General features: G+C 39.5%; 1 long non-coding RNA gene across 3 annotated transcripts in view; it reads right to left on the bottom strand.

Moving 5' to 3' along the window:
* Positions 1-5,552: 5,552 nt before the first annotated feature.
* LOC136012663 (uncharacterized) overlaps positions 5,553-24,195 on the bottom strand; it is a 33,185-nt gene continuing 14,542 nt past the window's right edge. The window contains exons 3-4 of one of the 3 annotated variants that reach the window (XR_010611883.1): positions 14,336-14,376; positions 5,553-6,165 (exon numbers count right to left, since the gene is read on the bottom strand). This is a non-coding gene — a long non-coding RNA (uncharacterized LOC136012663). Of the gene's footprint in view, positions 6,166-6,200; positions 6,241-12,412; positions 12,495-14,335; positions 14,377-24,195 lie in introns of those variants that run through there. The other 2 variants (XR_010611882.1, XR_010611881.1) reach the window with 2 other exon arrangements.

Genomic DNA, 24,195 nt, shown 5'->3' with positions numbered 1-24,195 from the left:
AGTCTAGACACAGCTTTGAAAGATTAGTAGGAGGCTGAAGAAAACGTGTTCAGTTTGTAATGTCTGAAGTGCCTGTCAAAAGCGAGTTTCCCCAATATCAGCTTGTCACAAAAATCAGCCTCTCAGAATGGGGTTCCATGTCAGAAATGTCACACAAGGAAAGATTTGGTCATCAACATTTGAAAAATTCGTCAATGTCAACTATATAGTCAATGGAAATAGAAAAGGTAATAAAGCTGGAACACTGGCATCATGATAGCTGCATCTCTAAATTCAGTGAGTTAAGCTAATTTAATTTTACCCCTTCTGTAACGTATAAAGTGAATGAACCTCTTAATCAGTGAAATATAATATTAAAAACAAATAGAAGCTCTCATAATAACCCCGTATAGCATATAGAACTTCAAAAACCACAATTCTGAGTCTCCAGGATTTCCGAACTCAAAACCACATGAGTTTCAACTTTCAAATCATAATATTATTTCGCTATGCTGAAATATTGAGCATATCTCAGAGACAGCATAGAAGAAGAAAAAAGAAACTAACAGAGAGGCATGAGAAGGAAATGCTACTACTCTGCACAACAAATAACAACATCACCACTGGCTATCTTCTGTGCATGTCAAATGACACAATGCTTCAAATTTAGAATTAGAGCTTCTATTGGCAGTTTTGTTTAATTTTTGCTCCTTGTTTCTAGCTATATCCTCGGTCATTGTAACCCTGCAACCCTGTACATTGTAACTGTATTGCATCTCAAGTTATACAGCTACTATCAACTTCAGCACATTAAGGAGAAAAAGGCTGTTTTCTCTTTGACAGGCCTCTGAAAGATTTTTTAATTCTTCTCTTATCTATATGCATCATTTATAAATATGCATTATTCAGTACCTAATTTGGACCAAAAGAATTTTCATGGATCACATTTATAGCAGCTCAGAGAAAATGACTTTGTCAGAGACACCACTAACAACATGCTGCAAAAGTTATTTTCACTGAGCAAGTGGTTAAAAACATCAAAAACATCTGCTCAAAATAGTGACATGTGTATTCCCAGTACCGGGATAAAACTAACAGAAATCTAGGAATAATTTACTTAGAAATCTAAGGCACATTTATGAAGCTTTAGTCAAATCAATATTATTGCCAGAACAAATATTCTGGATACATTGGTTTAGAAATTTGTTTCACTGCAAAGCTCTGTTGGAAGATTTATAGCTACAGGCTACTTCACTTATTTGCAGGAAAATACCAGTTTTTCCCCTGCTAAATTAAAACAGGGGAGAACAAGGGTCTTTCAATTCAGAACATTCAGAGAATTGACTGATGGCTCCAAGGATGGGTGCCTTTGAAATTTTATTTCCATTTTGCTTAATTTGGTATGGCTGGTGTGGAATCTGAATAAAGCCATGAAAAGCTTCCAGGAAAATCTGTAATGCTTTATCAGGTGACACTTTCAAGTTTGCAAGCGACAGTTTTAAACCTCTTATTTCTCTTTTTTCCCTTTTGTTAGCATACTGTTGTCAAAAACACAGCGGAATGTATCCATCTCCTAAAACCCCTAAGGAATCCTAGCTATTTGCTGAGCACACACAGCAGTACACAGTTAGCCTTTGTCTTGTGTTGTGCATGGTTGCCTCCCTTCATTTACACACACGGCTATATACTTTAGGTCTACATACATCTACACTTCACTATAAAGGTCTTTGATAGCACCAATGAAGTGCACAAGATGTGATGAGACAGATAGCCAATATAACAGATAACTCAGTGACCCTTTGTAACTGGCACACGTGGCCTTACAGTCTTTTTTTCCATTAAACATCTCTCCTATAGAAGTCTGACAGATCATCAGCTGAATCAGTTCAAGCCTGATGCTTTTTTTCATTTCTGACCTGGGACATTCAGTAAATTTTAGCTTGGACCCATAAAGCTCTGCTATTTGAGTCCGAGTGCAGGTTACTGGACGGACTAAGCATAGTGTTTCAGTAGTTATCCTGAGGACATTTCTGCACTGTGCAACGGGTTATGGTTCATGATCCCATACTCCAGCATCATCCAGACTTGTTCCAAAGTTGGAGATGGTGTACTCAGTTCACCATACTGAATTTGTCTGTTTTACTTCTGGAATACAGGCTGTCCTTTTTCCATGACATCCTACGGTCCTGAAGACACCTACTACTCTGCTGTGAGTTGTGGGGACTCATGGGTTTCTCTACAGACATTAGAACCCTTAGAGACCATTACTTCTCATTCACAATGTACTCTGGCTCTGTGAAAACACTTTGATGGAGCAGTTGCATCTCTCAGACCTAGCTGGGCAAAACAGCTGAACACAGGGGTGTGGAAAAAGTGTTGGAAAAGTTCAGCATCACAATCTGAACTAATCATCATAATCACTACCTCTTGCAGCACTCCTGCTTTTTCCATTATTTTCTATCAATCACAGGTGTAGAATCATAGAATAGTTAGGGTTGGAAAGGACCTCAAGATCATCTAGTTCCAACCCCCCTGCCGTGGGCAGGGACACTTCACACTAAACCATCCCACCCAAGGTTTCATCCAACCTGGCCTTGAACACTGCCAGGGATGGAGTATCTACAACAACATTTCCAAACAGGTGCAGCAGCTGGGACAACACAGCATAGAATCATAGAATGGTTTGGGTTCGAAGGGACCATCTAGTCCCAACCCCTCTGCCATGGGGTAGCAATGTATCAAACCCTAGGCATACCTAGTCTCTGTGTATGGGCATGGAAGGCTGTCGATAGTTCAGTGGTTTTAAATAACTGACCCCACTGCTTCTATCACCAGGTTTTAGTCAGTGAAGCTATTCTTGATTTTGGCTTTTTGTCTGGAAAAAAAAAGTTTGCTAATAACAACCCATGCTTCCCAGGTGCCAGTTGGTAGAGCAACTGTGTGACTTTAGAGTAGCTTCCATAAGTATCTAATTTTGACTTCACTTTCTGCCAACTTGTTAGATAGGGCTACAAGAACTTGCAAATTACCATTTTTTCCTATAATAAGAAGAAAGAATAACCATTGTTTTCAGCCTGTTTTTGAGGATTAGGAGAACTCTAGTTTTTAAAAGTGGACCAGTTAAGATGACCTTTTACCCTATTTATTGCACAGTAAAGAAAGAGTTCACCTCTCTACAACAATCTTGTTCAAATACTTCCTTCAGAGTTTTGGGACTCCATGCCACCAGAATGTGTCCTCCTCACTTTTCTTCGTGAAAAGTAAAAGCCCTCGGTTTTATACACTTCCTGTTCTCTGCCTTTGCCTTAGGTGTGCACAAGAGAGGGAATTAAGAAGGGCTGGAACTATTTAGTGTTAGTATCAGTTTCTGCCTTAGTGTTGGCTTCTGCACTTGAACTGAAAATGTCCAGCATCTTGCACAATGCTCTCCAGAGCTCAGATTACTAATAAGTAGGTAATACAGCTTTCCATGAGAAGGATCTTTGTGTGCCACCTTGCAAAGTGACAGTCCTACCTTGTTTTCACAGATGCTGGGCATCAAACTGGCTTGTGTTGTCTCAGCACATGCAGCTGCCTTCACTGGTTTTCTGTGAGCCTGGGACTAGCACCCCACATGCCTTGCCTTCACCCCACCAAGATGGCCTGTGGACCCAGGTCAGAGTCCTGCCCACAAACTGTATACAAGGGCTTGCTTTGCTTGACAGATATTAATCTTTTCCTTTCGCTACAGCCCAGCCTGCTTTCTACTCTGGACCAACATCCTAACCAAGCGTACTTCTGCAGTGACTCTCCCAGTGTCTCCACTTCCTGCCTTTGGTTTGGGTGATGAGAGTGTACACGCTGAACTTCATTCAGATAAAACGAAACTGGCAGTACCTTCAAGTGCTAGTCCAAACGTTCAGTCCAGAGGCCCAAACTACAGCTACATCAAAGCAAAACTTCAAAATTGTGTGCAGTACAGCCATCATGTTGCAGAACAGGCAGATGAGCTCGTGTTACACCATCTTTCTGGCCAAATTGGGTACAGCCTTCTGTTACTAATCGTGGTCCCAGCCCTACTTGGTTTGTTACCCAGGATTCAATATGGCACTTGCAGATACAGTAGCCTGGCCTCTCATTTTAAATCTTTTACAACCTGTTGTCAGGGTATTTGATCCTTACTTGAAAGCATATCACTTTTTCTTAACTTTTTGTGCCATTCCACATTTCATGATATTGTTCCTTTTGCTTGAACTGTCTGAAAAATCACTGTATGGCAAATACTTTACCAGTAATTTAAAAAATAAAGCTTCTTTCTACTGGTTCCCACCTTGGTTTAAGCAGTTTCTGCCTGGTCAGGTATCAGCAGCCTCAAGCTTCCCTCAAAGTTTCAGCAGGACCAGACTCAGAAGTGTTTCCATTTTCACAGTTCACACCAGATGACACTTAACAGTTACTTAGAGGCCACGAGACAGGCACCCTCCTCCTTCCCAGGAGGCTGGAAAGGAGTGGGTCTGCATTGTTCCAGAGGCTCTGAGGAATCTAGCATCCTTTTTGCCAGACGGCCCTACAAAAGGGGCAGTGAACCAGCGGTTCTGGGTTTGAGAGAGTGGTGAAAAGGGAACCACTGCTACCTTCCTGATAAGATTTCTCTCTTTGATGCTGAAGCACTGAAATATGTTTGAGGCTCTACAGTGTAATTTAGGAAGCAAACCAAACAAAAATACCAGATCTTGTGAATGGTGGAAGGTGTTTACAACCATCACTCACCCAAATAAAGGATCTGAGCCTTAAACTTTACCAAACTAGAGCAGGTGATGACAATGCCTCAGTTGAGAGGGTGAGAACGCCTGTCATGGGAACCACAAGTCACCACACCTCACATGGGTGTCACAAGATGCTGGAGGTGACAGTGCTGGCAGACATGCTGCCACTCTGACAATGCACTGAAAGAAATGGGTCTCTCTTCTGAAAGAAAAGGCTAATGGTAACTTCTGCGTGCCAGACTCAGGCTCCATCCACAGAGGCAGTACAATGCATAAAGCCACAAACTATGGACGGATCATCTGCCCTCACATTGGACAAAATACTGATTCACAGCTTCAGCTTTTTCAGTCTGAAGCTCAATTGGGCTAGTCTTCAAAGGCAGAAATATGACAGTCTAAAAATAGCTGTCAAAAGCACAAGCTGGATGCCAGCATAGTGTCTGGAGTTATTCAGACTTGTGAATGGTGTTGTGAGAGTCTAGGGAATTATACAGCTAATTCTCTTAAGGCATTCCTCCAAAGGCGAGCAGTAAAACTCCTGAGATAGGAAATGAAAACATCAAATTGGAACCTAATCACTTCAGCAGTTTGAGAAGAGATTAATACCTTGACTTTCATTTTACAATTTTCACTTGAACAAAAAGAAGATGAATTACACATCTGTGTGACAAGAATTGATTCAGACAGTATAAGAAAAGCAGAAAAAGTCAGTTCTGTGGATTTTTTATCTATTTTTTCTTTCCTTATTTTCAGTGACATATTGATTACGATACAAAAGCAAGAGCTGACATGCTTAGCTTTAGTAGCATAATGACAAAGTTTCCTCAATTAATGTATCAACTTTTCTACAGCAATGTGTTTTATAGAAGAAACTGCAGCACCTCAGTTAATAATTGCTGACTGAATTGCACCCCCCCAACAGCCACCTCAGTACTACACACTAGAAGAACTTAGAAAGTAAAGCTCCTTGTCTTTTCCTATTAGCATAGTGAGGACATCAAAAGTAAACTATAGGTTGCCAGCAGCTCTCCTTTTAGGGTTTTACCCAGCCTTATCCAAGTTCTCCAGTGTTTGCCTTCCTTTTGCTTTATTAACCCAAGAAACCTGCATATAATACATCAGTTCACAAGCTTGAGCTACACAACGATGTACTGACAACTCATTCTGTGGCCAAACGCAGCATTAACTCTTTATTCCGCAGCAAGTCAAGCCTTCCCCTCTCAGCCATAGCTGTAGTCCTCATGGTCATTTGCAGCAATGCAACCACTGGCTCCCACTTCTGCCCTTCCCATGCTGTCACCTGTGGGCTCTCCATCTTGTACACTGTCCGAAAACAGTCTCTGTGTTCAGGTTTTCCTACTTCAACAAGCATTATCAAACATTACAGTGAAACCCCAGGATGATAGTGCTGTTCCTGCTCCACTTCAGAAAATTTCAGGAGCTGCAGAAACAAACAAGGACCTGCAGGACTCTGACTTATCATATCACTGTTGAATGTGGAGTGATCACAATTAACCTGCAGAAAAATGGTACAAACCTCTTGCAATAAGAAAATGGGTAGGAGGAAACAGCAACTTCACAAAAATTTAAACCTGTGTTTAATTTTATAACAGGGAGAATTTATGAATCTGATTCCTTTAATTAGTGCCTGCACACGCAGTTCCCCGTCCTGAGTTCCATCCAATACAAACATTGATTTTCCATCAAGGGAGAAACCTGTGATATCTCCCACAGCAAGAAGGCCAAGCACAGGGAAGGGGTGCACACTACCCCAGACAGTGCAGTGTATATGAGACAACCTCTCTTTCCCCCCAGTGAGAAATGTGGATACTTTTACTAGGTACGTTTCAGTCTCGGTCAAGAATAGGGAAACAATGGTGTACTGGCCAGATATAGCCTGCAAATTAATTTCATATAAGCTCTGACATATTTTTTTTCCAATTTGTACATTATGCCTGTGAAAAAACTATACAGCTCTTAGCTAAATAAACAGATAAACAGATTGATTAATAAAAGTGTCCGGTTGGCTTAGGTTTGTCCCTTTCTCCTCAATTGAGTGCGCCTCATTATTTCTCTTCGTTTTTCTTCTGTGCTCTCATTATTACTTTACACCACATTTTTACTGTCTGTATTTTAATTCTAAGCTGTATGTGAATCCAAAAATATTTATTCCCAATTTATTAAAAGCATTAAAAATGCTTATGCAAATTTTGCACATATGAAATCAACTTGCTACTTATAACACCGAATATAACAGTCTATCTTTAAAAAGTTCTAAACCCAGTCATTTTATCTTACAACATTATTTTATCATTGACTTTATCCCTCTTTAAAAGGCAAGGTAACTATAAATAAGCTGGTCGATATCTTAAAAGGGAGCACTATTAGAGCTAGCTATGGAGCGCTTGGTTTTTCACTCCTGAGGCTATACAGCAGTAAGCCCCTTATTAGAACTGTGAATGGCATGGAACTCCAAAGATCTCTTCTACGGCTTGCATTTTAAATACTTTATGTACTTGTTTGCATGTAATCAGAAAAAGCTCCTTTCAGCTATTGTAGTCTGGCTACAGAGATGTATATTTATAACACCAATCAGCGACTGGGTCGAGGTGCAAGGGACCAGCTAATAAGTCTAAAGGTCTGATTTCTTCCACTAGCTTTGTTACTTATGACTTTGGGCAAATTATTTCAGTCTTCTTCATGTACATCTGTATCATGATCTGTGACTGCCCACTACGAGAATTTAACTAATACACTATTAAATATTTGAATAATGTTTAGTATAACAACTAATGGGAGGTTCCACCCTGAAATTTCTAATGCTATTGTAATGCAAACAGATCAGAATAGAACTGAAAATATGTATTTTTTTTTTTCAGCTATGGAAAAAAAAAAATGCATTTGCATTGTATCCAGAAGAACACCCTACCACTTTGCATGTTAAAAGACTAGCTCTTTAACACTGTGATTTATTTAGAAAGGAAACAAATGTTCTGGATAAGAAACTCACTCTTCATAAATATTAACAGTATTAACTATCAGACAAGATAAACCCATGGTGTTGTAGGTGAACCTTACATTAAGGTCAAAGCCATCCCTCTGGCTGGTGTTGTAAGTGAACCTTACTTTAAGGTCAAAGCCATCCCTCTGGCTAATGCTTGCAAAATATGCAAGACAAAGGAGTTGTACACTTTTTTTTTTCCTACCCTATTTCTCTCTCTGTCTTTTCAAATGATGTAACTACCCGAGGCTCAAAACATGCACTTGTAGATGACTTTACTTTTCAGGTGGCTTTCCAGCCTTTTGAATAGGAGGAATTCTCTCTTTGAAGCATGCAAACCATCATTTCAGTCTAAAGAAAAACATTGGCTAAGTGATGTCAGTTTTACGATGCTGTTTATTACTGCCTATATTATTGCAGTTTGAGGCAAGGATTACTCGGCACTTACTTACAGGTAATCCACCCAGATCACTGCTAGACCAAATGAGGACAGCACAATTTTATACTAACTTAACCATTTTATTTCCATGGAAATAAATTTCCATTTTCATGGAAAAATACTACACAGTGAGACTAGCATGTCTTTAAATACCAAATAAGCTTCTTTTCACTCTTGCATAGCAAACTGTGAGATGAAAGGTAAGGAATCCAACTTATCAAGCTCCTTCATAAGTACATAGCAACTGGGAACATCAAGCAAATCATTATTTTCTCCAGTGAGTGCAGAATCGGGTTCACTTCACACATCAGCCCTCAGCAATTCAGTTCAGTGAAATTAAACTGAGAATTTATGAAAACACAGAAATGTCATACACTGAGATCTGCTCAGCCATGGCAAGCACATTTCTATAAGCCTCTTACTAAATGTAATAGGAATAGGAACTTCATTTTTTCAGCATTGCTAAACTTACAACCTGAGTTGTCGTATAACTTCGGAAGTAATGGACCCAAGATATTAGGACACAAATATTCTGAGCACCTTTTTCTAGTTTCCAGGACATATTTTTCTAAACAGGTCACACACCACCTCTGTGGCTCCCCAGGTAGTGTCATTGAGCACATCACGGGATGTGTGTCATGAACATCTGCCTAGTTCATGACCTCAGTCACAAAAAAGAACTAAAACCCAAGCGAGTTAGTTTTACAAACACTCCCACAAGAGCCACAATACACAAATCGCTAAAAGACTGCACTTGACCTGTAAGTGACAAAGAAACAGAAATTTGGCATGTGCAGAATGCAACACACTGACAAAGATAAAGAGCAACCTCTAAGTGGGAGTGAGGAAACAGACATGGACCACTAATAAAATCTCTCTCCTAGCCATCCTCATAGAAGGAAATGCAACACTCAGCATCTCTACAATATTTCTTTCAAAAATGCCTATTTTCTGTAATAACTGGGATGAATACATTACTCATGAGGTCACTGGCATACTCTCCTAGCGCTAGATCCTCTGAGCAAGCAAGACATCTTGCACCAAATAGTTTAGGGGGGCTTATCTGGAGGATGGGGGGCAAGGAAGGATAAAGAAAAGTAATAACTCCAGCAGTCCCCTTCAATCATCTCCTAAAAAGGTCAAAGTGCAACTGCCCTGAAAAATCCAGGCCATATTTAGCCTGAATTCTTCACATTTGCAGAATTCCAGAAACAATTAGGAGACCAGGAATGACAGGGAAAAGCACTGACCGTGTGCAGTACAAAGAGTAATTATCAAAACCATTGCCAAGTTTATGTCCCATGGATGCACACTTTCTTAAGCGAAATGGTTCTGATAAGCAAAGCCCTGCCAGCTACGGAAAGCAAAGGAAAGGAGTCCTTTGGTAAGGAACGTTATCTCCCTTGAGCTGCCAGGAGGTTCAGGAGATTCCACAAAGCTGAAGTCATCTGAGCTAAGAGAAGTCTTCAGCATGGGAATGACACCTTTATTATCACCAATTTCCAGCCTGCAAGGAAACAACCATACCATTTAGAGAGTTATCTGTACTTCTCCTAGGCTTTTCTCTTCTCTCACTCCTTCACTAAAGTACGTTATCAAACAAAACATAAACAAAACCCAATTTAGACTAGAAGAATCTTCTTTCTTTCTTCAAAAAACGAACCGTCAGAATTTCAAACACCTTATGACTGCTGATGAGATCATGAAGAGGACATTTCACAGTATGTGGTAACAGAATTTTTTAATTTAAAGCATGTAGCAGTTTCATGAAGAAAATGCTTTCTGACATAGGTTAAAATGGTTACAGAATCCTGCAAAACCAGTACCAGCCATATGCATACTGATGTGACAGGAGGCAAGCTGTCACCAGCTGGAAGTTTTACTTGAAACTGAGTGGATTCATACTCTCAAATTAATGTATGTGGAGATTATTCATTGAATGCACTCAACTTTTATATTCTATGCCAAAGAACTGATTTTCTTAATTGACATAAGTACCAGCTGACACACAGTAACGTATTAAGATGCTGGCTAAAATCCATATTTTGCATCTCGAAAAGGCTATTGAAACAATCATGAAAGGTACAAAGAAAAGGCCTGAGGTATAAAAGATCTCTCCTAGAGGCAGACATAAAGCCAGAGCTTAGCAAGGAGAAGACTGACAGGTGACATGGCTGCAGCACAGATACGTCAGGGGGAAAAACAGCAGGCTCATTAATCAAAGAGCATAATCCTTAGTGGTCAGAAGCTGATGCCAGATAAAGTTAAATTAAAAGTAATCGTTTGTTTGGACTTTGTCAATCATCGAAAAAAAGCTATCAAAGCAAACCTTGCTTAATTTCAGATCAAAACCGGATGCCTTTTTGGAAAGTATGTTTAACTTAAACAGGAAGCGCCGAGTTCAACATGGATAACGGGATGAAGTGTAGCAGCTTGTGAAATACAGAGAGCAGACCACATTATCGCCTTCCAGCTTTAGGCTTTATGAATCCCAGAGATTTTTGCTGGACTTCAGTCATACGCTGCCATCAACAGTTCTTACACATTCCACAAGGATGTCTGGACCTCCACTTACACGCCGTGCTGCACTACACATTCTTTGCATGAACTTTTCCTCAGCCTGTGTCAGAGGCAACTTGTTAGTTCACTAAAAATCCATTTGAAGAAGTTTAGCAAAAAATAAAGACAAATAAATCAGCTGTGAACCCTATGGCTCAGAACCTAATTTTCAAAATATGTGTAAGTTGGTGACATGAAAATCAATTTCCTCTGGAATGTGCTTTTCCTCAGCAAGGGTTATTTCAATGCCAATGTGTTCTCTCACATCACCGGGTTTGGATGTGATACTATTAAATGGAAGTGGTAAGATTTTTTTTTCCTTCCACAAAGGATAAAACCCTTTATTTTCTGAAGTCACTGAGTAGGAGTTAAGGTCTGGGGAGTTGTAATAGCATTAATATGTGTATTTTGGAAGAAACAAGGCCTGAAATTTTCAATGTAAGAAGCAGGGAATATTAGATTACAGTGACTGGGAAAAACAGTTGGGAGAAGATTCCATCAAAGACTTGAGAACACAACTGCACTAAAGCTAAAGCTGTAAGTGCAGTTCTGAGAAGCAATGAACCAATCAAACAAAACAGCCAAAACAACCACCTACCAGTGTACTTGCAAGGAGGGTGGAGGGAAAGAAAGCCTCATCCCTACTGTGGGGTCCTGCCCACTGAAAAAGGGGGCAAGAGAGTGCAAACCACTTCCTTTTCCTCACTTTTGGGGCAGGCAGAGGGGACACAGAGAGAATGGCAGCAGCAGAGCTCCCCAGAAAGGCTGTGCCTCACACACACCAGCCCAAGACAGTTTGTGCTGACAGTGCGTTTTCTGGTGGGGCTGTGTGATGCCTCTTACAGTTACTCTTAACAAATGTTTGTGATGCCACTCTTCAGACCTGGTCACAATAGGAGGGAGTGGTAAAAAATAAAAGAAGAAATAAAGAAAGAAGAGGGAAATATGAGGGAAAGGAATATTTGATGAGAAATTTTTCCTGTTCTCCGAGCCCACAAATCTTCAGGACCACCCTGGATATAAGTGAAAACATACCAAAACGAAATGAGGAAATGCTTTTCACAGAGCAGTTGCATTTCACCTCTCAGCTTTAGAAATGCCAGGCTGCCATTTTCAGAACTTGTATAAGAACATAGTTTATTACTATCTATTTCCATTAGTTACAAATAATTTTCTATTAGTAATCCATCTTTAAAACTCATGACAAAAATCAGCTCTTGGAAAACAGCAGCAGTCATAGCCAAACCCAGCGGCAAAGTTGTTTCATCCCATTCTGAATCCTGGTTAGTAAAAAGATCCTTACATCTATTTTGACAGTGTCACCAGATTAAGCACTGGCTTTTGGGGGCAAAGGTAGTGGTTTGATCAGGGCAAGAAACAACTTTAGAAGAATGACAGAAGCTTATTTTTTTTTTTTTTTTAAATTATAAATCTGAAGTGAAATGAAGCATTAACAGTTCAGAGAAAAATAATTATAAACCCCACACACCAACTTCTGTTCTCTATATCCAGCAGCACTTGAACTGGGCCTGCTCCCACAGGAGTAAATCTTCTTCCATATTACGTGTGGGGGAAAAAAAATCCCTTCACAATTACATAAATATGAAGGATTTTTTTTTTTATTTTTCTTTTAATGCCAAATCCAATATAGAAAATCAATCAGCTTCCTTCATGCATCTGAGAGGAAAAGTCCTAAACATAGCAGTTTCCTTTGGCTGAGGACAAGGAAGGAGCCCAGGCTTCTCAGCAGTAGGACCACACCACCTGCAATCTGAGTGCATATTCTTCGCGAGCCACTCATGTGGGATTAAAATACATGCACATCCTACATCTTTTTCTATGGCAATGGGCAACATGACATTTTCCTTTCTAAAAGATCAGTGGAAGCTTTTATAAAAAGTAGCTTCCTGTTGCGGGAACAACAACAACAACAACAGCAAAAAAAAAAAAAAAAACTAATCCAAAACCAAAGCCAGAAATATTACAAGAAAAACATTCTAGACTAGAAAAATTGCCCTTTTTTGTGCCATGAAGTTCAGGTAAACTAGAAATTTTCACACGTTTATATTTGTCCTCATATGTTTTTCGAGGGAAACTCCAAGTCATGAACAAGAAATTAAACAGAAACATTTGGACTATGCCTTTAGCAATAAGTGACACAAGGGGATGCTCCCCGGCACTATAATTTGGCTCCATGTATCATTCACTTCTGGTATAGATTTGACTTACACCACGGGGAACACTCTCAGAATATTTCCAGGCACAATTTGGAAGTTAACTTGGGTCCATTGCTAATAGGTGGTCTGCATGACTGTTTTGGAGGCTAAGAGTTTTAATAGCATAGCTATGAGCTGCTCCACATATATTGGCCTCAGAGCCAGGTAGTGATCTGGGCCTGTTGAGTTTACTAGTCTAGACTAAGTGCCAGACGGATGCTATTGCTAAACCAAAGCACACTCTGCAAGCATCACCACTAGAGCTGCTCCTTCTTTAATAGGAAGATGAGAGTCTCTATGCTGAGTTATGTTAAGCTCTTACTCCCATCTCTCTCATGCAATCACAGTGGCTCCCACATCTCCTCGAAAGAGGAAGAAGGAGAAAGCTCAGTTCTCTGGTCCACGCCCATGGACCCCACATGTATCCCAAGCCATTCCCTGGCTAGCAGTTGGCCAACTTTGCCGTTCCCCTTATTCCAAGCAGCAGAAAGCACAACAGGAGTAACTCACAGCTTAAATAAAAGTAGTTACGTATGTTATGGGGGTGATTATAGTTTGAGAACACACATTTTGTTCTACTTTTTATACTGATGTTGGAAATTATGCAACAGCCCTCTTTATTAAATTTATTATATTTTGGTTGATAAAGCAAATGCCTGTGAAAGTTATTAAATGCCACACTGAGATTTCTGTGCAAACAGAATATATCTACATCTCTGATGTAAGTTTCCTCCTAAACCAGTTTTTCTTTCCCTTGCAATTCCTCACTGCCAAATAAATGTATTTCCAGCTGTATTTGTGGGAAACAAATAGTGTCATACAATGACCAGCTAGGAAATGCACACCTGTCATAAACTAAAGAGCATCTCATGGGATATATTGTATTCCATTCCCAACTTACTGACAAAGGATACAATGGAAAAAAATGGATTGGTGTCAACTACCAGATGTTTTCAAGCCTCTTTAATTAGGTAAAAATTAAACAACTGCTATGTTCTATATTATAGATATTTTGCAGATGTGTAATTCACATAAACATACAGAGTCTGATTTTCATTTACTTTGAGGCCTCTTTACACAGCTTTGGCATCACAACATCTCTTAATATTGGTGCAAGTTATTCACATTCGCGTTTCAAGTTCTTTTTATGTTAAGAGAGTATAAGAATCAATTTCACATAAGCAGATCAGGATTAGATCTATAGTATGTTTGGGAAGATTTTAGCAAGGAGTCTTGAAGACACTGGAAAGAAATACATTCCATGTAGAACAACTCTGCTGAGAATTAGGTTCAATTCACATGTACTGTAGATCTTTGCAAATATCTTTGCATACTTAATTGTAACTGTGATTAATTTGTCCATGAGGAACACAAAATGTTGAGCTATTTTCCTTACCTGTTCAGCCCTTTTCCTCAGGCTCTGCACAAACCCTTAGGCTGCAAAAAAATCAGGAAAAAAATTAATTAAACAAATCCTGCTTGTACCAAAACAACAGTTTCTTATTTTCCAGATTGAAATATGAGGAAAATTATTATTAGGCAAGGTAAAACTTTTGTAAAACATTTAAGACTGAACTAAGTGAACTGCTCATTCTACTCCTAACAATGAAGGGCGGGAAAAAAAGTTCACTTGTTCTTTCATAACAAGAAGTCTGGTTTAGCTAGCTGTTCATAGATATCCATAAGTAACTTACAAATTAAGAGCCCTAAGATGAAAGACACTTTGGAATGTACATATAATTGTGCTTACAGAAACTGAATATACCTTATTTATACCATCACCCAAAATAATAATTACCATAACTCTCTACAGTCAAATGCACATTTCTAATGCAAATAATTAAGTATTTCTTTTAAAGAAAGAACTTCCATTATATGAAGAACTAAAGGCAGGAACATGATCGACAATGTTTATCAGCATCTGTCCCCAGCTATTTCAAATAAGATCTTCTCATACTCCTCAGTCTTGGATATCTGTATTAGCATTTTGACAGCAATGCAGTCCCTCCACTAAGGACTGCTGCTGGAAAGAAAACCCTGATATACCATACGCTTAAGAGAAAAAATGCCTGGACTGAAAATTATTCTTACTGCAGAAGATTAGACAAACGTGCATTCACATTGTATCATTTTGCTCTTGGTGAAGATTGAAGCGTGGCTGTTTCTTTCTCAGCATTCCTGAATCATTACTTGTCTTTTAGCCATCTGTTAATTCTTCTTAAAGATGGGCAGGCATACTATGTGCTTACAGTATCCATCACTTCTGGTTAGGACCTTGTTATTATTGTAGACAGCAGCTATCTAAATGGTATTGCACTACTTGAAAGCATTTGTCCAAAAACCTAACAAGAGAGCATGTGATAATCCTGGTTAAAATGTGGAGTTTTTTTTGCTATGTTACAAATTGCTTGCAAAAAAAGAATTAGAAAGTGAGTATTGGTCTAACTTGCATGTTCAGCTGTATTTGGAAGAGTTTTGTAAACTTCAGAGAAGTCTGATCTAGATTTCTTGCTTCATTTCATGTTCATTTTAGTAATAAATTCAAAATTACAAGGAAGGATTAGTTTTTAACACACTTCAGTGTGTGAAGCATGAGGATGAAGGCTGACACCTGATCATGGACAGCATACGCAGAAGTAACCTCAAATATAGGCTGACAGGTCAAAGAAAGCCCCAGAGACATCAACAGTTGAACTACAAACACCAACCCAGTAATCCAAGATACTGTGTAATGTGCATGTTACCCTAGAAATCAGTTGTATGTCCTGTCTTGTTTCACGTAGTCTAAGCTGCAGGATGTCTAAAGAACATCTCTGTCCCCCTTTTGTGCATTTCAGTCTCCTTGTTAATCTGTATTCTTGATACTTTTATAACTTTTCTGTATCTTTTCTCTTCTTTGCTTAACAATTATGTCTCTATTTCTCTATTCTTATCCAAATTTTTCATCAAGATTTTGTTCTACTACTTATTAACCCACTTTTTCTTCAATTCACCCTTCTTCTTTGCAAAAGTACGAGGATACTTCCATGGTATGATGCAGTGTTAACCAGATGCACTTGAGAAGGCTCTGGACTGGACAGCTGGTGTCTGTATTTATTAGCAGTCATAACCACATTTGGTTTTATTTGTTATCTACACACCAGAGAACCGTCAGCATAGCTTTGCTGCTTGTAGTGCCCATGCCATGCTAGTGCAAAGATTGCAGAACATCACTGCTTTAGCACACACTGAACACACCTGCCTTAAATGCTCATCACAAAGATCACTCATGTATTTTCTTGAAGTAGTAAAGTTTTCCAACTTGTTTAGGCATGAAAAAAGCTGCAAGGTTATGATACAGGTCAAAGGATCAAAACAAAATACACAGGTATCTTTCCTTCTAGATCTTTCTCTATGCAACACCAGCTCTGAGCAATTCAATACACATGACAAATGGGCTGCAACTATCACAGCAACTTTTTAATCAGTGTATTATTGCAAAGAGGGCATAAGACAAACAGCCATGTGTTGCCATGTGTACCTTTCAGCAGAGCCCAGCAGTTAGCTAGGATGTGTTAGTGAGATCTTGCCCTAGGCGATGTGGTCAAAGTGATCACAGGAGAGGTGGGAAGGGGCTGATATATCCCCATCCACACCAGGGAGCATGCTGAGCACCCCCACTTCCTGGGCTCCCAAAGAATGCTTCCAACCTGGCCCTAGTCTTGCCCAATTGTGCTTCACAAGACCTGTCTGAAGACAGATGAATTGAGGAGTCCCACAGTATGAGGAGCAAACTGAAATATACAGCTTCTTTGCATGGAGTAGGAGTATTTTCCTTCATTTTCCACTTGGCCAGCAAAACTAAATGTATGTCAGCCTGGCAGACAGAGGAACAACTGGTCTGGAGCTTCTGGAAGCTCCTCACAAGAATCTGTATCACTGAATAGCTTTTGGAAATATCAGTAGGGCTGGTGGGGGATGGGAGACAGGACACTAGTAGCAGGTATTCGGGGTGGGGGGGGGGAAGGAAGTTTACCAGTAGTGGTTAATAATGGGGACAGGGACCTCCATCTCTCCCTCCTGTCTGCCAGCCCAATCATCCAATAAAATATTCATCTTTACTACAGCACAGTGACAGCCCTTAGCCCCCACCATGGCCAGAAAGACCTTTGTACCATAATTAGACTATCCTTACCTCCCCACACTTATTAGACATCCTCATACCCTCCCTTTCTTCCTCTTCACCATCATAGGATCCTCAGCGAAGAAAGCACTTCCTTTCTCCAGTAGTAGCCCCAGCTTCTTCTGTGGCCAACCTTCACACCCCTGAATTTCCAGCAGCACTGGCACAACTGAGAAAGAGCTGTCTGACAAGTCCTCCTTGTACCATGGGAAGAAGGCAGCCAGAGCCAGGCAGGTGCCATAGGCTGGACCTGCAGATCCTGCTGCCCTGCCAAACCAAGGCACCCGTGACCATCCCTCCAGCAGTGCCTCATTCCCTTGGGTCTTCCCTCTACAGCAGCATCTGCATCACTAGGCATTTGGTGAGCACATACTCCTCAAATAGCTAATTTTATTCAGGAAGTCGGCAGTCACTGTTTCCTTATTCTCCTTCGTCTCTGTAGCCCGCTGCCTTAGGTAATCATATCACTTAGGGAGTCCTACAGTTTCACTTCCACCTACTCCTTTTTGCAGCAGCTTGCTGAGCCCCTGATCACCCAGCCACCTCACGCCTGAGCCTCCCTAGCTGGGCCAAACTGCTGCTTGGGGGCCCCAGAACTGACCCAGCTTTTAAGATGCAGCAGCAGCAACAACAACAACAAAACCGTTTGCAAAGGGGTTTAAGTACATCTGGTTCTCTAATGAGTTAGCAGCACTGCCCCTCCAACGCGACTGAGGGGATAGATTTGAGCAGGAATCAAAGGATCCCTTTGTCCCATATGAGCACCAAATACAATATATCACCAGACTTCAGCTGTCTTAATAGCTTCCCTTTACAAACATACCCTGGGCCTTGTAAAACAAAAAGAGTCATTAAACCATGGGCCTCACCTTAAGGAAGTTTACTGTTGATCTGTAATCTCTTGTTTTTTATCTCTCAGGAAAAAGCGGTGGCATGTCTGGAGGAACCTCTGTCTAAATCAATCCCTACAGCCCTGTTTGCTTACCCCTGCTGTGTGCCTCCTCAAGAGTTAAACTGCAAACAAGCCAGCTCCTACTTTCAGTAAAATTCAAAGAAAGCCTTTGTCAAGCTGTAGAGAGAATCCAGAGTCAGAGCAAAAACCACAGGTTCCAGTCCTTAGAATGAGGAATTAAATGGGATGACTTTTTCTTTCTTTACATTTTTCTTTTTTTTTAAGCAGTCCAGTCCTGACTACAGCAATATTTTTATTTTGAATATTATCATTCCTACCACAAAGGAGGAACAGATGGAATTTATGCTCATGATTGTAAAGCAATTCAGCACACTCATATTGACTGGGTCAATACTGAATTCCTGAGCCTGAATACTATTGGTGAAAGAGGCCCTCTCAGAAATCATCTCCTCAAAAACAAGGTATTCCACAATGTGTGTGATTCTGAATATCTTAAATGAAGCATTCAAGTGTGAAGAAGAGAGGGATTTTGGAATTTAGCCTGTGATTATGAACATCTTTCTATAAGATTGGTCATTTATCACACATCACCTCCTAAGTAAAATAGAGCACTAAAATTTTGTATAAACTTTTATCTTTGTTCTAGCAATGCTAAGCTTAATAATAAAAAAGATAATTCTGAATCCTGTATTACTAAATCATACAGAAGAAACAAAGTGCAAAATTTTAACGAAGATTGTTCTACACAAACTTGTTCAAAATGCCAAAACTGGCAGATGTGTGACAGCTATAATTAATGCAAACAATGTTTGAAATTTCTAATCGATCTACAAAATGTAAGAATCTTCTTCATTAAAGGTTGATAACATCTTAAAAAAAAATAAATCTGTTCAGCAAGGTCATCATGCAAAAAAACAGAAGCAAAAACTTTTAAACTAAAGCAAATGAGGTTCAGGTTGGATGGTCGGTACCATGGAGAATTTGTGAAGCATTGCCTGAGGAAGATCAGAGAATTCTATCACTATAACTCCCGAAATGAGGTTACATAAATTTGACAAGACATATGTAATATATTCATCCAGCCTTTGCCTTCTTTGACTCAGGAAGGAACAAATATTTTGTTCAGTGTAGATCATCATTCTATGTTATCACAGCTGTGGTATTAATTTTACAGTATTTACTACCTAGCACTTAAGAAACACATATTGCTGTCTTACATTTATGCAGCTTCTTTTCCTTATTTGACATAAAAGAAACAGAAAAAATGCCTCATTGTAGCCTTTAATAAGTTATAACAAAGTCAGAGATTCATGAGTTTCAGCTCCTGTTGTCATACTCAGTAATGGGATGTAATAGTTCTTCGTAATGGGCTAAGCAGAGCCAGGCTGGGTTCTAGAGGCATTAACCCAGAATTTTCTTGCTATGGATGGTTTGTTTCAAACAAAATAGAATTAATGCAAACTTTATTTGCTTTACCTATAGCAGCTGAACTTGCAAAGATATTCCCTCTGCCATCATCTTGACACCATAAAAGAAGTCTCAAGAGACTTCAACTGACAGCTTCATGAGCTGACTGTGATGATGCTACATGACACATACAATGGAATAGGGAAATTGAGAATTCATCTTTTACAAGAAAACTTGGAGAAAAAAAAATATCTCTTTTAGAGATTTGTGCAACTTTAACATCTTGACTGATTCAAAATACATTTTCCAGATTTTATCAAAAGCACTCATGAAGCTGCCTAATATCAAGACATTAAGAAGAAAAAAGTTTTCCTTTTTTTTTCTTTTTTTTTTTTTTTGTTCCTATGCCTCCGCTTGTTTTTTTTTCTTCAACAGCAACCTGTAATAAGCAAAAATGTCATGTGGAAGGCTTTGATTTTCACACAGAATTATCTTAGAGATCAACTCAGCCGCATCTGTTTTTTTAGAAAACAGAAAAAAAGTTGCATTTTTCAACACATAAAGTTCTTCTTAGGAATGATTTAGCATTTCAAGAATCACATTTGATAGGTGCATTGTGATAAAGTGTACTAGAAACAAAAGACAAAAAGCTAAAGGTGCATGATGCACAGGTAATGAACTTGCAGGCAAAACACTTTCTGAGAGCAAAATCTGAGTGGAAATCGAAGAGCTGTTAGTAGGATATATGGAAAGTTCTGAGATGAGATAAAATAAACCTGAACTACTTAGAAGTATGCATGAAAAGCATGGACACAACCTTCACTCTGCTTTACTGCCAGCATCAGTTTAGAGTCCTTCCTGACTATGTGTGCCATGGGAATATTTTCCTGAAAAGTACTTAGCCGAGTTGAATGCGGGGAGGATGGAAAAACTCATCATTTATTATATTCTTAGAAACCTGAACTTCTTGGATCTGTCTCTTTGGCTACATTTGCCAAGGATCATAATGCTCTGGAAGAATAATTTGAAAATTAAGGAACATTTAACCAACAATGACATAATTTTCTGGTTTGGTTATTACAGTTTAAAGATATTTATGAGTTTGTTATGACAGTTTTTTATATTAGTACCATCGTTGCATCATATCACGTAATATATATTATCATGCACATTTGTTTGTATAAGTGCAGTATGTATTTCAACACCTACCTTCAGTAATTTTATCCAGGTAATGAGTAATCATTAACTGCACCCAAGCTTGTATATCTGAGGATTTTTTTATTTTTTTAATTGCCTCTACTTTAAGTTGTATTTAATCTAACTGCTTCATAAGACTCTCCTTATTAACAGTGACAGTAAAGGGTGCTCTTAGGAGTATAAGAATGGTCTATGTGGAAGCTAAGGTTCATATCCATACAAAAGCCACCTGAGACTATACCCCATCTGTAGTCCTGGTTCCTAGGCTACATCTGACAAAGCTGAGCTAGGTATGTAGGATCTAAAGGAAGGAGGAAGAAATTGGTGCTCAAAATCAATATTCACACAGCCAACATGCTGTGGAAGTCTACCTGTCTGGAGTTTCATGCATGTATAGGACCACAGACTGAAATGTCAGCAAGAACTGAGCTCCTCCAGAACATGTATTTGGGCATGGGAGCATTGACTTACCCCTTCAAAATGCTTCCATTACTGTAATAAAGTCAGCAATAGCGGTGTCTACCTCTTTGCAAGACACGGTTAGAGCATTTCTTCATTTGAGCTTTTTAAGCCACAACTCGTTTTTGCCAAGGACAGTCATAATCAGACATTCCTCAGCTGGGGAGAGAGACAGACAGTTTCCAGCCTTCACACAGACCAGGATAAAAGGAATGTATCGGGCAAGCAGAGACCCAACAAAAAAGACTACCATGATTCTGCAGTCCAAGCAGCAGGGGGACTGATCATTGACAGGGAGGAGTTTTGGATCCCAATACCGCTTCTACAAGCTGTTTACATATTTTAATCTAATAGTTTATTAATTCAAAACACACAAGCATTCCCAAAGTGCAAAAAAAAAAAAGCCAATTAAATTATATGAATACCAGGCACCAGAGCCATGAAAAAGAGTACTCATCTTTAATTGTTCCTTTTGACAGTTTATTCTGGTGTGTTTGCATATATAGATTAGCTGACAACATACAGGTGCTGGCTTGAACAAGGAGAAGTGAAATGATCAGTAAGGCTTAACATATCACAAATACATTTCAGGAAATGATCCTGAAAAGGCTTCTTATGAGTCACTGAGAGAGTAAGCTAAGAATAGCACACACATTAAAAAGACTCAAAACAACAGGAACAAACACACTCCAAACCAAATGAGAACAGGCAAGAAGAGAACAAGAAAATCAGTGTAAGGCATTTCCTCTTCACTATTTTTCCTTCGAACTACCTATTTATCGCTAACAGAGGAACATATCAGGTGCTCAGCTATCATAGATACCAGCAAAGGTCATGGATTTTATAAATAAAAGCTCATAAAAACAAAACCATGCATTTAAATAAAATTCAGACCTTCTAACCAATGAAGAAAAGAGAAAGATTTATTTATTTTATTTTTTTTAGTAGAATTTCTAAAATAGATCCCAGTAATGAACAGCTACATTCAAGTGTTTAGGCTTAAGACTATGCCAAGAAACAGAGATAGGTGGGTATGAGGAAATAAATTGTTTGTTAGACAGACAGGCAGAAGAAAAAGGAGTAATAAAGTATATTTCTCCTCATTTTATACTCTTGTCATGGTTCAAGCCCATCTGGCAACCCAGAAACACGCAGCCACTCTCTCACTCCCCCGGCTTCCTCTCTCCCACTCCTGGAGGGATAGGGAGGAGAATGGAAAGAATGTAACTCCCATGGGTTGAGATAAGAACAGCCCAGTAACTAAGGTATAACACAAATCACTACTGCTACTACCAAAAATAATAATAATAATGATAAGAGAAATAACAAGGGAAGAGAATACAACCGCTCACCACCCGCTGACTGGTACCCAGCCCGACCTGAGCAGAGATCTAGCCCTTCCAGGTAACTGACCCCAGTTTATATACTGGGCATGACGTGCTGTGGTATGGAATACCTCTTTGGCTAGTTTGGGTCAGGTGTCCTGTCTGCTTCCTCCCGGCTTCTTCTCCTCCCTGGCAGAGCATGGGACTCAGAAAGTCCTTGGTCAGAGTAAACATTACTGAGCAGCAACTAAAACATCGGTGTTATCAGCACGGTTCCCAGGCTGAAAGTCAAAACCACAGCACTGCAGCAGCTACTAAGAAGGAGAAAAATGACTGCTACTGCTGAACCCAGTACAACTCTCATGAACAAACAACATCTGTGTTAGTCTCCTCCTTTATCACAACCAGTGTCAGCCAGAGCAGTACATCACAGCAAGGTTACCAGGATTGAGAGCTGGAGGGTGCTACTCCACCCGCAGGGGCAGCAGCTCATGAAGAAGTAAGTAGATGAGGGAAATAACAAAGGATGTGATAAACCTGAAACCTGCCAAAATAAAAATATAAGAGAGGGTAATATCACAAAGCATTTCCTTCAGCTTTTCTGGGAAAGGGAGGACAAGAAACTAAAATAACAGGTTGCCAGCACAACTCTTCAATAAGGTTGACTGCATCTAACTGCAGTATTTTGATCTAGCACAGTATATGCTAGTATATAAAACTGAGATAGTTAAATCAAACTACTCTGTAAATTATTTTGAGATCTGTGGAAATGCTACGGAGAAGCTGATATCTTGCACAGACTTTAGTTGGGAACTGAATCTAGTTCATGTTGCAATTATTTTGGTTGGTTTGGTTTGAAGGTGCCCAGTATCAGAAGCAACTGTAGACCTGGGCTGTTTGGGACCCAGCCTGGTAGGAAGAAATATCATGCCCTAAAGGGAGATGATGGATGCAATGAAATCAGGCTCAGTGCACATATGTGTAAGGTTGCCTTATCCAGGCATGAAAAGCAGGCGACATCCGACTTTCTGATTAACTGCACACAAGGTACCTCACTCAGCACTCCACAGAGGTGCAAGCAGAGGTCGATTGTGGCTTCACAACTCTCAGGGCCAGGACTGCTAAGTTTTGCTTCCCACAAATGCCCCAGCAGACACACTTCACAATTTCCCTTCAGGTTGTCCGTGACTGCGATCCAGCATAGCCAAGGGAAGGGATAATAAGGAAACTTCCACGGAGGGAACATATGCTGTTACATAAATGCTTCCATAGGCCTGACTACTGTTTCCTGAGAAAGGAAACTCCATTCATCAAGTCTGTAATAAACTGACATTTCATCAGCAGGGGAAACAAGAGGAAGGCACTTGTGAAGGGAGAAATCTGTCCCTCTACATACACGAGCTGTTTTCCTTTGCATGCCTAATCTGTGAGGTGACTAAAGTTTTACCCACTAGTGCTATAATACTCACATGGGAAACATTAAGTTAAATATTACAAAATTAAAGTGTAAGAGTTATTGGAAACTAGAGCTGAGCAAAATATTAGAATTTTCATCCTGAGGGAAATTCTAATATTTCAACATTTGTTTTCTTCCAAAATTAGGATGGAAATGTTGAAATACCTTCTTTTTTTCATAGAATGAACGTGTTCTCAGCTGTTTTGACGTTAAACTGAATTTGACAAAGGTGTTACAACATCTCCTGGGAATTGTTGTTAAGGCACCTTGTACTTAGAATTGTGTTAACAAGGGATATTTTAGTTGGGTTATTGAACCAAAGCCATAAAAAATGCTT

Source organism: Lathamus discolor, chromosome 4 (assembly GCF_037157495.1).
Source record: "Lathamus discolor isolate bLatDis1 chromosome 4, bLatDis1.hap1, whole genome shotgun sequence".
Lineage (NCBI taxonomy): Eukaryota > Metazoa > Chordata > Aves > Psittaciformes > Psittacidae > Lathamus > Lathamus discolor.
Note: the sequence above shows the minus strand (reverse complement) of the source record. Positions and strands in the feature narration are given on the sequence as shown.